At 39.4% G+C, this 13,657-nt stretch overlaps 1 long non-coding RNA gene across 10 annotated transcripts in view; it reads left to right on the top strand.

Annotated features, from left to right (window-relative positions):
• LOC149470366 (uncharacterized) overlaps nucleotides 1-13,657 on the top strand; it is a 502,914-nt gene that overhangs the window by 335,771 nt on the left and 153,486 nt on the right. For 7 of the 10 annotated variants that reach the window (XR_016309158.1, XR_016309154.1, XR_016309149.1 and 4 more), the window contains one exon: nucleotides 2,248-2,389. The exons of the other annotated variants lie outside the window; for them this stretch is intronic. This is a non-coding gene — a long non-coding RNA (uncharacterized LOC149470366). The remainder of the gene's footprint in view (nucleotides 1-2,247; nucleotides 2,390-13,657) is intronic. 10 annotated transcript variants of the gene reach the window in all.

Genomic DNA, 13,657 nt, shown 5'->3' with positions numbered 1-13,657 from the left:
TTATCTTAGGTGCATCCAATGATCTCTACAAATGTTTGAAATTAATGTGCTAGATGGGCTGCCTTTGACATACACTTTCATCACTTTATAGCTTGTGTCATCCAGAAGCAACTTTCTGGTAATGAAGTATATGGCAGAAGGACACTGTGGACGTTGATACATTAATATGCTACCTCTTAATTCAGCACTGCCCCTTACATTAGTATATGTATTAGCCAAAAGCTTATGGCATTTTAATTATTCATATCTTAAGTATGTTTAATCTTTGAACTAGCTAAAAAAAAGGGAGCAAGTAAACAGGTCTTTCCAACTTTTCTTGCCAACCTTCAAAGGTCAGAGCTGGCTGTGGCACCTAAATTCGAAAGTAATTAGTTCGAGATTTGCGGGGATTGCATGCCAATCTTCTCATAGCTTAGATGTGACATAGTGAATAACCTTTGTCAATCCCAGGAGATCTGCAAATAGATGAAAAGATAAATAGCAAAATATATCTCTTGCTTAGGGGCAGATGAACACTTTGCCCACAGAATAAAATGCCAACATCAAATTCAAATAGTGGTTTTTCACTGAATCTTAAAGTCCATTAAAGGAGTATTATACTGCTAATACTAAGTGCTGGCTGGAGTCATTACCATAAAAAATGAAGTTGAATATTCCATGCAATATTAATTAATTGATAGTGATTAAAAATAAGTAAACTTAAAATCTGATACTTGTGCCAATCCCTTGATTTGTTTACCAAATTAAAATGTGTGATGTGTTTAGTTATTTTTTCCATCTGTGTCCCCTGTTGAGTTCCCACTCTTTCATGATCTAAGTACACATCTAAAGAGGTTATAAGATAATAGTATGTTTCTAAGATCAGTGCTAAACATTTTTTTCCTTATACGGTACCAATAGCATGAAATCCTTTATATTACTATTTACATGTGTTTTGACTCTCAGTTGTGTTTTGAAAAGTGGAAGGTATAGGTCTGATATGCTGTATTTGTATATTTCTTTATGTATCATGGTGATACTATTGCAAATAGATGTTATCAGTTGACCTATATTTAGCTAGCAGTAGGTGTTCTAGGCTAATTTTTACATGTTTTCATTTATTTCCTTATTTTCTGTTGCAAAAAAATGCTGTTGTTTACAGAGCTCAATACCTCAAGCTGAAATGTACACACCCAAGTGAATGATGTTAGATAGAAAATGGGATGGGAGTTGGAGAGACATTTAATCTCACCTGTCCTTGTATATTGGTTTTATAGGTGCCCCACTCCTATTTAATCAGAGATATACAAAAACCCTAACAGAGAAAAAAACTAATGGGTCTTTTAAAGCACCATAGCATATGAAAATATAAAGATGCACAACATGAAAACACTAGATAAAATAGAGCATGTTTTATTGTAATTTTATAAAAAAAAAACACATGAGTGGTAATAGAAACCATTTGGTCAGCCAAAATAGACACACACATAGTAAAGCAGCAAAAACATAATATAAATCTATAAGTAACAAAAAAGGGGGAAAGGCTCTGGCCCCGGGACGCAAAAGCGTCACCAGCAAGAGTCTAAGAGCCCCAACAATAACATCCCATACACAGATCGTCATTAGGCAAATGTATTTCCATAAAGTTGAATTAAAGAAATGGATGGACAGACCCCAATATACACCAGGCAAGAGATGTGGGAATGAAGCCATTGTACCCATCAACATGGGGATAAGGTTTCTTGTCAGGGAAGGTATTCTTCCCATGCTGTGGGCATGTGGCCTTGTATGGTTCAGGAGGGAGGATGGGGTGCACACTCTCTGCCCTTCGCTTTCCTAGCCAGCCAGTCTTCATTCCCAGGTAAAAGTCTGGTATGGATTTTGGAGGGTCCCCATGTAATGGTGTGGAGGTCTCTGTAAAAATCAGTACCAGACCTTTATCTTAGATAGGGGTCTGGTATGGATTTCTAAGAGGAACCCCAAGCAACAAAAATAGTGTGGGGATCTATCCAAAATCAATACCAGATCTTTTTTTCCAAGATAGTTTCTAATTTCAACAAAAAAACAATAAACGTGGTGTGCCTCCAAAACTTATATCAGACCCTTATCCAAGCCTGGCTGAAAAGGAAAGGGGAAGAAAGTGCAAAACGCCCCTCCCCTACCCCCCCCCCCCCCGAAGTGTACCAGGCACACACATCCTAGAAAACTTTATTCACAAAATGTCACATGATGTGAAGCCAACAACAATCATGTTGTCTGGTCTTGCAGATTCATCATGGATGATGTCCTGACGACATGATGATACAAACATGATGACCCATGCCGGAATTCCTCTCCCACCAGACTCTCATCACAAACTACAGCTCCTTCAAAATGATCTTAGGTGGATCATGTCAGGTGGACTGTGGCGGTAAGTTAAATAGTGCTTTAGAAGGCTAAAAAATATTTGGACTGGGGTAATGTGGGAAAGATGGAGAGGCTTTAGATGGGCTTTAAATATTTAAAGAAGAAAGAGAACAGGTGACCATCCACCCAATGGGACAACGTCCAGGGTAAGGCCGAACCCCCTTAACAAACAAAACTTTAAAGTGTTCTCAAATAGGAGATACACTAAAATACAAATAATAATATTATGTTAATATGTACTTGGCATAGTGCATAGTGCGTAAATGGGGGTGGATTATAAAGCCCACTTCGCACATTAGACATTTTTAAATACATACCTCAATAACTACTCATGATGATTGGGTTCATCCAGTGCCTCTGCAAACCCAGAAATTACCTTGTAAAAGTGGTGATGTCATCACTGTGCTGCATGTAGTCTCTCATGTACCTGTATCCTCTGGCAGCAGCCACAATCCACAAAATTTAGTTTCTATTCCTCTTCTTCTCAAACCCAACCTACTGTGCCCTCTGGAACACCTGCTCTGTCTGCAACTAGCCCACCTCTGTTCATGACCTCTTTGTCACTAATTCCTTTAATTTACCAAAATCTAGCTTCATAAATCCAACACTGCTTCTCCTGCTTCCCTCTCCCATGGTGGCCTTCTCTGGACTCACTCCCTAAGACCCAGTGGATGCATGGGAGGTGGAGTGGGAATCTTCCTATTTCCACAGAGCATCTTTCAGGTTCTTCGCTCTCCTCATTTTCTGTCCCTCTCATTGTTTGAAGCTTGCTGTATACCTTTATTTTCTCTCGTTACTTTAAGAATTGCTATGATCCACTAACCTCCAGGACCATTATCAACTTTCCTTGATGACTTCTCTGCCTGGCTACCCTGTTAATACTAACAGTCATGCTACTTCTAAACTTCTTAGTCTAACCTCCTCATTTGACCTGAAGCAATGGGTGTTTCTACTCACTCTGGTGGCAACACTCTCTACCCTGTATTCTCCTACCTACGCACTCTGTCCAACCTCTTCAACAATACTTTTTCTCTTATCACCACCTTATTAGTTTCACTCTCTCTCTCTGTCTTCCACCACCTCTCCCTCCAACTGCCTAACAATTACCCATAGAGACTTTCACAACTTTACCTTCTCTTCTCTACTCTGCTACTGACCACATCTATGACAAATTATCACCCCATCCTGCCCCAATCTAGCCACTTCTGTCTATAATAGATCCCTGCCCTCCTTCCTGCATAAGCGTGCCCCTCTCACTACACACACTCTGACCCCTACAATCCTGGCAAACAGATGACACCAGAAGTCTCAAAAAATGTAGGTGCTTGAGCAGCTGTGGTGTAAGACTAAGTCTCACAAAGACTTCAACCAATATAAAACTGCCCTCCAAAAATACAATTCTTTCCTCCACGCTGCTAAGCAGACCTATTTTATCATTCTCACTAACACTGTCTTATCCAGTCCATGTAAACTCTTTTCTACCTTTAATTCCTTACTGCATCCTCCACCATCTCCACCTACTAACTCACTTACTGCCCAGGAGATTGCCAAGCACTTCAAAAATAAGCTTGATATACTCTACAGATATCCCCCCCCCCACTTAAAGTATTACTAAACCCAGGACCCTGCAATCACTATATCTGGTCTCCCATAGTACACAGAACATGGAAGTGCAATTATTTTATTATCCTGCTCTAGGAGGATGCAGAACCCCTGACCTCTGTCTGAGTAGTGCTGATTGGCCCTGTGCTGATTACTTGCACTCTTTCAAGAAAAAAAAACATCTCTAGCAATGCACACCAAACTGAACATGTGCAGAGTATCTCCACATGATATGTCTTATCAGGAAATAAGAGGGGGGCACTGGAAGAAGGGGAGTATCAGAGAAGTCAGGATCAAACAACCTTTTTACACAATGTAGATGTTTAATCCCTGAAGTTCCACAATGAGTATAATGAGCATGCTTTGCTACATATAAAGACTGATTTTACTGTTGTGGGTTTAGTAACACTTTAACACCCCATGTTCACAGGTACACTCAACACTTATTCAACCCTGCTACTATAGACAAGGTTGCTAAACTTTTTTCTATAATGCCCACCTGACCACTTGTCCCCTGGACCCTGTTCCCTCTCAAATACTGTGGTCAATCTCTGGCTCTATCCTACAATCTCTAACTCACATCTTCAATCTCTCCCTCTCTTCTGGTATCTTCCCAAACACTCTAAAACATGCACTAGTCACCCCCATAGTTAAAAAAACCTTCCATGGACCCCACCAATCTTAACCGTTTCAATACCGTGCAATTTTACACCTTCCTGCCCAGGCCATTTTTCAGGTTTCAGAGCTCTCACACTTTGAATGACAATTGCGCGGTCATACAACACTGTACCCAAACTAAAATTTTATCATTTTCTTCACACAACTAGCTTTCTTTTGGTGGTATTTAATCACCGCTGGGGTTTTTATTTTTTGCTGAATTAACAAAAAAAAGACCAAAAATTTTTCTTTGTTTCTGTTATAAAAGTTTACAAATAAATAATTGTTCTTCATAAATTTAGGCTGAGATGTATTCTGCTACATGTCTTTGGTGAAAATAACCCAAATTAGGATGTATTTTTTAGTTTGTAGGAAAGTTATAGAGTTCACAAACTATGGTATAGATCTGAATATTGATCAATCCTGAAGTACTGACAGCCAATCTAATTTCTTGAGGTCCAAAAATGTCAGAATAGTACAGATATCCCCAAATGACCCCTTTTTGCAGAGTAGACAGTCCGACGTACTTCATAAGAGGCATGGCGAGTTTTTTGAAGTTGTATTTTTTTGTCATAATTTTTTGGAAAATGAAAAAATTAAAAAAATTATTTTCACTATTTTTTTTTACATACTGTCACCTGTGCAGTACAGTGTCATCATATAACTGGCATGGCGGTGAAGAGGGACACTGACTGGTGACAGTATGAAAAAAATATATATATATTTTTTTTTAATTTTTTTTTTTTATTATTATATTTAATTTTTTATTACATTTTTTTTTATTTTTTTAAGATTTTTTTTTTCATATTTTACTATGACCAAAGTAGTACAATGTTACCATAGTAACATTGTACTACTTTGGGGAAGTGATCAGTATTTTTTTTTTTTTTTTACACAAGTTGCTTATAGCAAAGAATTACCTTGCTATAAGCAAGCATTTACCTGAATGAAATCGATTCATTCAGCTTTTTTTTTTTTTTTTTTTTTTTTGTGCTTAGCTGTGATTTGGTCACAGCTAATCACATGACATGTGCATGTGATTAGCTGTGACCATCAATTGTATACAACTGTCATGTGACCTGCTGTGATTGGTCACAGCAGGTCACATGGTACCAGCAACGGGAGCCGGTACTCGGATCTGTCATCGGCCGTGTCCAAGGTGCACGGCCGGTGACAGATCGCACTGCTGCGCCGCTCTGCATTAGCGCAAACTGCGCATGTGCGGGAGCACGCCAAATGGCGTGCACCTGGAGTGCAGAGACACTTTTAAAGCCGCCAAACGGCCATTGGCCGGGCGGCTAATGGTTAACAACCTATGCCCCATCATCTTGCTCCCCTTGTCCTCCCAACTGCCTGGTCTACAGCCACTTAAGTGACCACCTCATTAAGAGTAACCTTCTTGATTCCCTTCAGTCTGGATTTTGCCCTCAACACTCTACAGAAACTGCTCTCCTAAATCTCACAAATGATTTACTAACAGCTAAAACCAATGGATGTTATTCTGTGCTCCCATTTCTGGATCTTTCGGCTGCCTTTGATACGGTTGACCACCCCCTCTTCCTCAAAAAACTTTACTCCTTTGGTCTCTGTGACTGTGTTCTTCGTTAGTTCTCATCCTATCTATCCCACCACACCTTCAATGTCACTTACAATTCTACTTCCTCCTCCTCTTCTTTTTTCCGTCGGGGTCCCCAAGGTTCTTTTCTTGGACCTCTACTATTCTCAATCTACGCCTCCTGCCTGCATCAGCTGATATCCTCCCATGGCTTTCAGTATCATTTCTACACTGACGACACCCATATTTATCTCTCTACCTCTCAGCTTACAACATCAGTCTCCTCACATATCACTAACTTACTGACTGACATATCAGTCTGGATATTACACCACTTCCTCAAATTCAATCTATTCAAGACTGAGCTCTTAATATTTTCTCCCCTCCCCATGTGCTCTTTCCCTTGACTTCTCTTTCAAGATCAGTGCCACAACCATCAACCCGTCCCCGCATGCCAGGGTTCTAGGTGTAATCTTGGACTCTGAACTCTCCTTTCAGCCCCACATCCAATCACATTCTAGAACTTGCCATCTCAAACTCCACAACATTTCCAAAATATGTCCCTTCCTACCCAATGACACCACAAAGCTCTTAATTCACTCTCAGGTGATCTCTCGCCTTGACTACTGCAACTCCATCCTCTTTGGTTTACCTTTACATAGGCTATCCCCCCTCCAGTCCATCATGAATGCTGCTGCCAGGCTCATCCACCTTACCAACCATTCTGTGTCTGCCAACCCTCTCTGCCAAACCCTGCATTCGCTTCCACTCACCCAACAAATTAAATTCAAAATATTAACAACTGTTTACAAAGCTGTCTACAACTCTGCCCCCAGATACATCACTAACTTAGTCTCAAAATACCAACCAAATCACTATCTTCATTCCTCCCAAGACCTCCTAACAAGTTCCCTTGTCACATTCTCCCATGCTCGCCTCCAGAACTTCTTCAAAGCCTCTCCCATCCTATAGAATTCCCAACCCCAATCTGTCTGACTATCTCCTACTCTGTCAACTGTGGACTGTGGATTGGACTGTCTCTTAGCTGGATTGGGCTGTATGTTAGCTGGATTGGACTGTCTGCTAGCTGGATGTATGGAGATGTCTCTTTTCTGGATATATGGGGCATGTCTCTTTGCTGGATATATAGGGGATGCCCCTTTGCTAAATACATGGGACATGTCTCTTTGCTGGATATATAGGGGATGTTTCTTTGCTAAATACATTAGGCATTTCTCTTTGCTGGATATACAGGGATGTTTCTTTTGCTGGATATATGGGGATGTCTCTTTGCGAAATATATGGGGCATGTCTCCTTACTGGATATATAGGGCTTGTCTCTTTGCTGGATATATGGGGGATGTCTCCTTGCTGGATATATGAGGATGTCTCTTTGCTAAATATATGGGGCATGTCTCCTTACTGGATATATAGGGCATGTCTCTTTGCTGGATATATGGGGATGTCTCTTTGCTAAATACATGAGGCATGTCTCTTTGCTGGATATACTGGGATGTTTCTTTTGCTGGATATATGGGGATGTCTCTTTGCAAAATATATGGGGCATGTCTCCTTACTGGATATATAGGGCTTGTCTCTTTGCTGGATATATGGGGGATGTCTCTTTTGATGGATATATGGGGATATCTCTTTGCTAAATACATGGGGCATGTCTCCTTGCTGGATATATAGGGCATGGCTCTTTGCTGGATATATGGGGGATATCTCTTGCTAAGTATATGGGGCATATCTATTTGCTAAATATATGGGATATGTCTCCTTGCTGGATATATGGGGCATGTCTCTTTGCTGGATATATGGGGCTTGTCTCTTTGCTGGATATACAGTCTTAGTTCCAGCATGTTCCAGCTGAAAAAAATTCCTGACTGTAACTGATTATAAAGTATTAGCCGGAGTTCAGCTTAAATTTGTTACTGTTTTTAAATCTGCTAGTATTTCTAACACTCCCCTCCTGCAGGACTGGCGATGCTGCTGTTCAAATATGCCTCCTATGCTCATGTATGGTGTCTGTATGATAGAGGGAGTGTGTTATTGGCCTGATTACCAGGGGAAAAAAGCCTACAAAAAGAAAACTAATGTAGCCACTACATGTAGTGAATGGTAAACAGCAATATATTAAATTTTGGTTTTAGGTTTGATACCGCTTTAATAAAAACACCTGAATACTCCAATGGTTCCATCTTAAAGGAAAAGGAATAGCAATGATAAAAAGATGACTCAACATAGCTGACCTATCCAAGAAACTGGGCTAAGTTATTAAATAGATTACAATTACTATGTTACCCTAAGCTGTTAAAATATTATAGAAAAGATCATTCAAAAGGGATAGAAATCACAATCATGATTTGATGATTAATGGGTCTAGGTTGTGTATCCAAAATACCTAATTTTTTAATATTAAAATCCTATCTCCTCTTCTATGTGGTTTGGGGACATGTTCAATCACCTGAAATTTTAATTGTTTAGAGGCACGACTTGCTTTCAGAAAATATCTGACCACTGGAAGGTCGTTCTGATTAGATTTTATAGAATGTTGTGCACTCTTATCACAGGCTTCTGTGTGGCCTCTTCCATGTATGCATGCCCACAAGGGCATTCTGCCAAATACATAATACACGATATGTTGATGGGTGTATCAAAAGATTAGAAATGGTAAATTACTTCTCAAAGTTCTCAAAGTTCTTAAAAAAGGAACCATTGGTGACATTACAATATTCTGAACATAATAAACATGGAAAATAACCCAGTTTGTGGGTACCACTTAGTATATTTTATTATTCCACCAAAGGTGGAAGGTCAGCTCTAACCAATTTGTCCTGAAGGGACAGATTGTGACAAAATACCTGTACAGGAGGCACCCACAATTACAAGATCTGTGGATAAGCCTTCCAAAAAAACACAAATTACGACACCAAAAAAATAGTCTCAGTGGAGAATGTACAATTTTGACAAACAAATGGAAATCTCTTTTATACTGCTGAATTTCCTTGTGTTTACCCTTTTTGCATCTTGTCACATTAAGGACTGTGGATACTCTCTGCTCTGTAGTATTTTTGGCATCTTTTGTCTCTTGCAATGGATTTTTATCACTTACTACTCCTGTAACATGGACATCTTGACTAAGTACAATAAGCTTGAAGGCAGTAGGGGGATTTAAACTTTCATCTAAATGAAGCTAATTTCGATCTGTTGGGTTAACAAATAAGTCTGTCTTTAATGTGGAGCCAGAACTCTTGACCAAAGTGTCAAGCAAGGATGTTTGTTTGAAATCATAGATGTTATGTAACTGTATATTTTCATCTGTGTGATTAATAATGATAAGCTGAACTGCCCTGGGTTCAGTTCAAGCAGGGTTTGGGGATCTTCAAAGAATAAAAACCAAGGGAGCCAAAGCTGTCAAATCAAAAATACCCATTTTCTGGGATAATAGGCAAGGGGGTGTCAAACAAAACTAGCAAGGAGGGTGGACACTGCCCTGGGGAACATATACTAATACAAAAAAAAAAGTTCCATTTAGCCAGGAGGAGTGATTTTTTTCCTAACATGGAACAATAAAAATGCCAAATCCCTTTAAATAACATGCCTTGGTACAGACCCTGTGGGTCTGACATTATTATTATTATTATTATACAGGATTTATATAGCGCCAACAGTTTGCACAGCGCTTTACAATATAAGGGAGACAGTACAATTACAATACATTTCAGTACTTGAGGAATGTGAGGGCCCTGCTCATGGAGCTTACAATCTAAAGGACATGAATTTACAGTGGGACCGCATGGAAAAAAAATCGAATGGGTCCCCCTAAATATCCATACCATATCATTAATCCAAGCATGCAGCCTGGATGACCAGGAAAGGGGGATATGATCATTTATCCCCCCTTCAACCATACCAGGCCACACCTGACTTGTCTTTTGGTGGGTGACAAATAAAACACACGGCTTGTCTCAGCAGCTGTGTTTTTATTTTTCTTTTGGCAGGTTTGTGGTCATCGGGTATTGTGATTGACATGCATCTGTATCACTGGCTGATGTAATTAACAATAGATTTACAACTTGGGAACCCCAAGCCTTTTTTTATTCAAGTATCTCTGCCCCTTTGCTTGCAAGGCCAGAGATTTTTGGCCATGTAAGGGAATAGGAAGTTATATCAGTGGTTGTTGGCATCCTTAACAACCATTGACAGCAGGAAGATGTCAAGTGTAATAGCAGAAGTAATATCACTATTAAATATGAGTTTTAGTTTCCACTGAATAGGTAAACATTTGGGCATTGGTCTGAACACCAGATCAGCGAACGTTCAGTCCGAAATTCTGTTCAGACTGAACCTTGAGCTCATCTCTACTGATTAATACTGTCTTGGAATGTTAATAAGGGTTGAATGTCGCACTGGCATACTAAAAGCATGTAGATATGGAGATTTTCAAACACATCCATAAACATGCCTGCGTATGATAGGGCAATATTCAAACCAAGTACTGTTCCTATTTTGTAAGTAATATTTGCCCCAAAACAGGAAATAATTGTTCTGTAAAATAAATTGTAAAGAGTCTTAAAAATGAATATCTTTGTCATTGTATAGGCAACTGTTGATGTTGAATGGATATACAATGAGTTGAATGAGACAGAACATTATAACATACAGAAGTATGTTTCCCTTGTTACATTACCATTAAAAAACAATTTCCCAGTTAATATGGCAACAAATATCCCCACCCATGCCATAATTTGTGGATCAATTTGAATACAGCCTTCGTGGATGTGACATACTGTACATTGCTATGTGCATGTTTACCCCATCAGAATTTATAATACCTAGCTTTTTTACATATTATAAACATATCTTTAATAAAAAACTCTTTGGAACATTGGAAAATAGTTTAATATCAGTATTGATGAATAAATAACGATCATCAATGATCATTAGTTTTAGGTATAGCGGAAAGTGAGGCATGCAGTGGGTTAAGGGGAACATTTTTGCATTGCTCAATGTAAATAACCCTTTACTGCCATCATCACACAAACATGCGGCCACAAAGAACTGGGTTTTTTTCTGTGGGGCCACATATTTGCGTATCTGTCTTTGGCTGGAGAGCCCCAGGTCCCGTACTAATGATCAGGACCTGAAACTCCCGTTTCTCGGTCACCTGATCGTTGTGATATCCTCTGATTGGCTCAGTTACTGTGAAGCTCGCACTCGTGTTTTCTTTCTCTCTGAATGGAGGAGAGAGATACATTGTATCTCCCTCTCTCCGTACACAGAAAGAGAGAAAAAAAACAACAGTGTGTAAAAAAATAAAAATAAATAAATATTAAAAAATAAAAGAAAAAATCAAGAAAAAACACCCAGATCAACGTTTGATCTAAGTCAGTGCCAGGGTTAGTGTTTGGGTCAAGTTCAGGATCCAAGGTCAGGATTTTTTTTATTTCTTAAAATTAGTATCAGTGGCAGTTAGTGTCAGTGTTAGTGTTTTAACAAAATGCGCACTATTGTTTCTGGGCTGTACTACGGGTACAAACAACATTTACATTTGTGGTATCACTGCGATCGTCAGGAGCTCGAAAATTTATTTTGGGTTGTTCTTTGGTGGTAGGTTATTGTAGTAACAAGAAACACACAGCTAAATTTAAACTTTTTTTTTTCTATTTTGGGCCAGTTTTTCTTTGATAATAAAAACAAATTCAGGAGATATCCATAACCATTTACTAACAAATGAAAACCCAATTTGTGTTGAAAAAACAACGTATAATCCACCTGGATACAAAAAGTAGCTGTGATGATATGTACGGTCAAAGTTGCAAACTTTTATTCAGACATTAAGATTTGTTTTACCTTTAGATGCGAAGGGGTTAACGTAATTGAACATATGCTCTAGCTCAAACCTGTCTCCTAGGTGGAGCCCTCCTGACTCCTCAGCAGAGTTCTCTTTTGTTTGCTGGGTGGAGCCCAGAACTGTAGTCCTGACTCTACTAAAAGCTCTGCACACATTTGGTCCAAGAATAGGAGACTTTATCCCTCCCAAGTATCTATGAAGTCTCTGGACTCCAGGTACAAAAATGGGTTTTACTAACCAATGGGGAAACTGGAAATTCAGTTAAAAACACCTGGGAGCCCCTCAACCTGCCTGGATGAGAATCCTGCGTGCTACAGAACCATTTTTACACTGTGGCAGGGCACAACACTGTCACAGTATATTTAAAAAAAGATAATTTATTATAATATGTATTATACATTAAAATCCATCAACATAAAAATGCTGGGTGGTTTACATATTACCCACAAGTGATATACAATCTGTTAAAGTATTATTCAGAGGTATCCAGTAAATTCTAATTTCAGATAGATATGTTCATAAATGTTAATGTTAATTTCTTCAATGTGTTTTGCTATGAGTTTCATTAGGAAGATATACATCTTGATGTCAATGTGCTGCGTCCACTCTGGAAAGGTCATAAAGCACTCATGGTCGTCCAATCTCCATGTCTAGATGGGGGGTTTGCTATAATGGACCCCAAAAGGAGGCAATAGGAATAAATACTCCCATTTTTTAACTACTTGCTGCTTGTGCTATAGCCACTTATCAGGCCACTTAAGTACTATATCCCGCACTTATCGGGCATGCTCTGTGATTTCTGTGACCTTTGGACACAGCTGATCACAGATCGAGGGTCAATCACAACAGCTCTTTACCATGCATTCGGTTGTGTCCAGTCACAGCTGGTCACATGTAAACAGAATTGCCGTTTATTAGCAGTCCTTTCCTCTCATGCTGTGTGAGGAAAGGAAAGCCTATTATGGGCAAGACTGTCAGTACACGGTTTACTCTGATAATCAGGACAGTGATCACTGCCCTGATTATTAGTGCAGCCCCATCAGTGCCCAATAGTGCAGCTTTCCAGTGCCCATCAGTGCAGTATATATTTGTGTCCATCAGTGCTGCCTATTTGTGCTCATCAGTGCTGCCTATTGGTGCCCATCAGTGCCACTTTATCAGTGCAGCCTCATCACTGCCTCCTCATCAGTGCCCATCAGTGCAGCCTCATCAGTGCCCATCAGTGCAGCCTCATCAGTGCCCAGCAGTACAGCCTCATCAGAGCACATCAGTGAAGATGAAAAATTACTTATTTGCAAAAGATTTTAACAGAAACATTTTTTTCTGTCTTTTTCTGATTGTTTAGCAGAAGAAAAACCAGTAGTGATTACATACCACCAAAACTAAGCTCTATCAGTCTAATAAAAGATAAAAATGTCATATGGGTACAGTGTTGCATGACCACGCAATTGTCATTCAAAGTGTGACAGTGCTGACAAGAAGGGGGGGAAGTGCCCAGTATTGAAGTGGTTAAAATCAGTTATTAAAATGAGCACAAGTGGGTGCCTGTATTAACTGTATTCCACTGCTCCATCCATGTGCAGCCTCACGCTCCAGCCTTA

This window comes from Staurois parvus, unplaced genomic scaffold, assembly GCF_062004578.1.
Source record: "Staurois parvus isolate SC_StPar_1 unplaced genomic scaffold, SC_StPar_1.0 ptg000048l, whole genome shotgun sequence".
Lineage (NCBI taxonomy): Eukaryota > Metazoa > Chordata > Amphibia > Anura > Ranidae > Staurois > Staurois parvus.
This window is presented reverse-complemented; position numbering and strand designations above follow the sequence as displayed.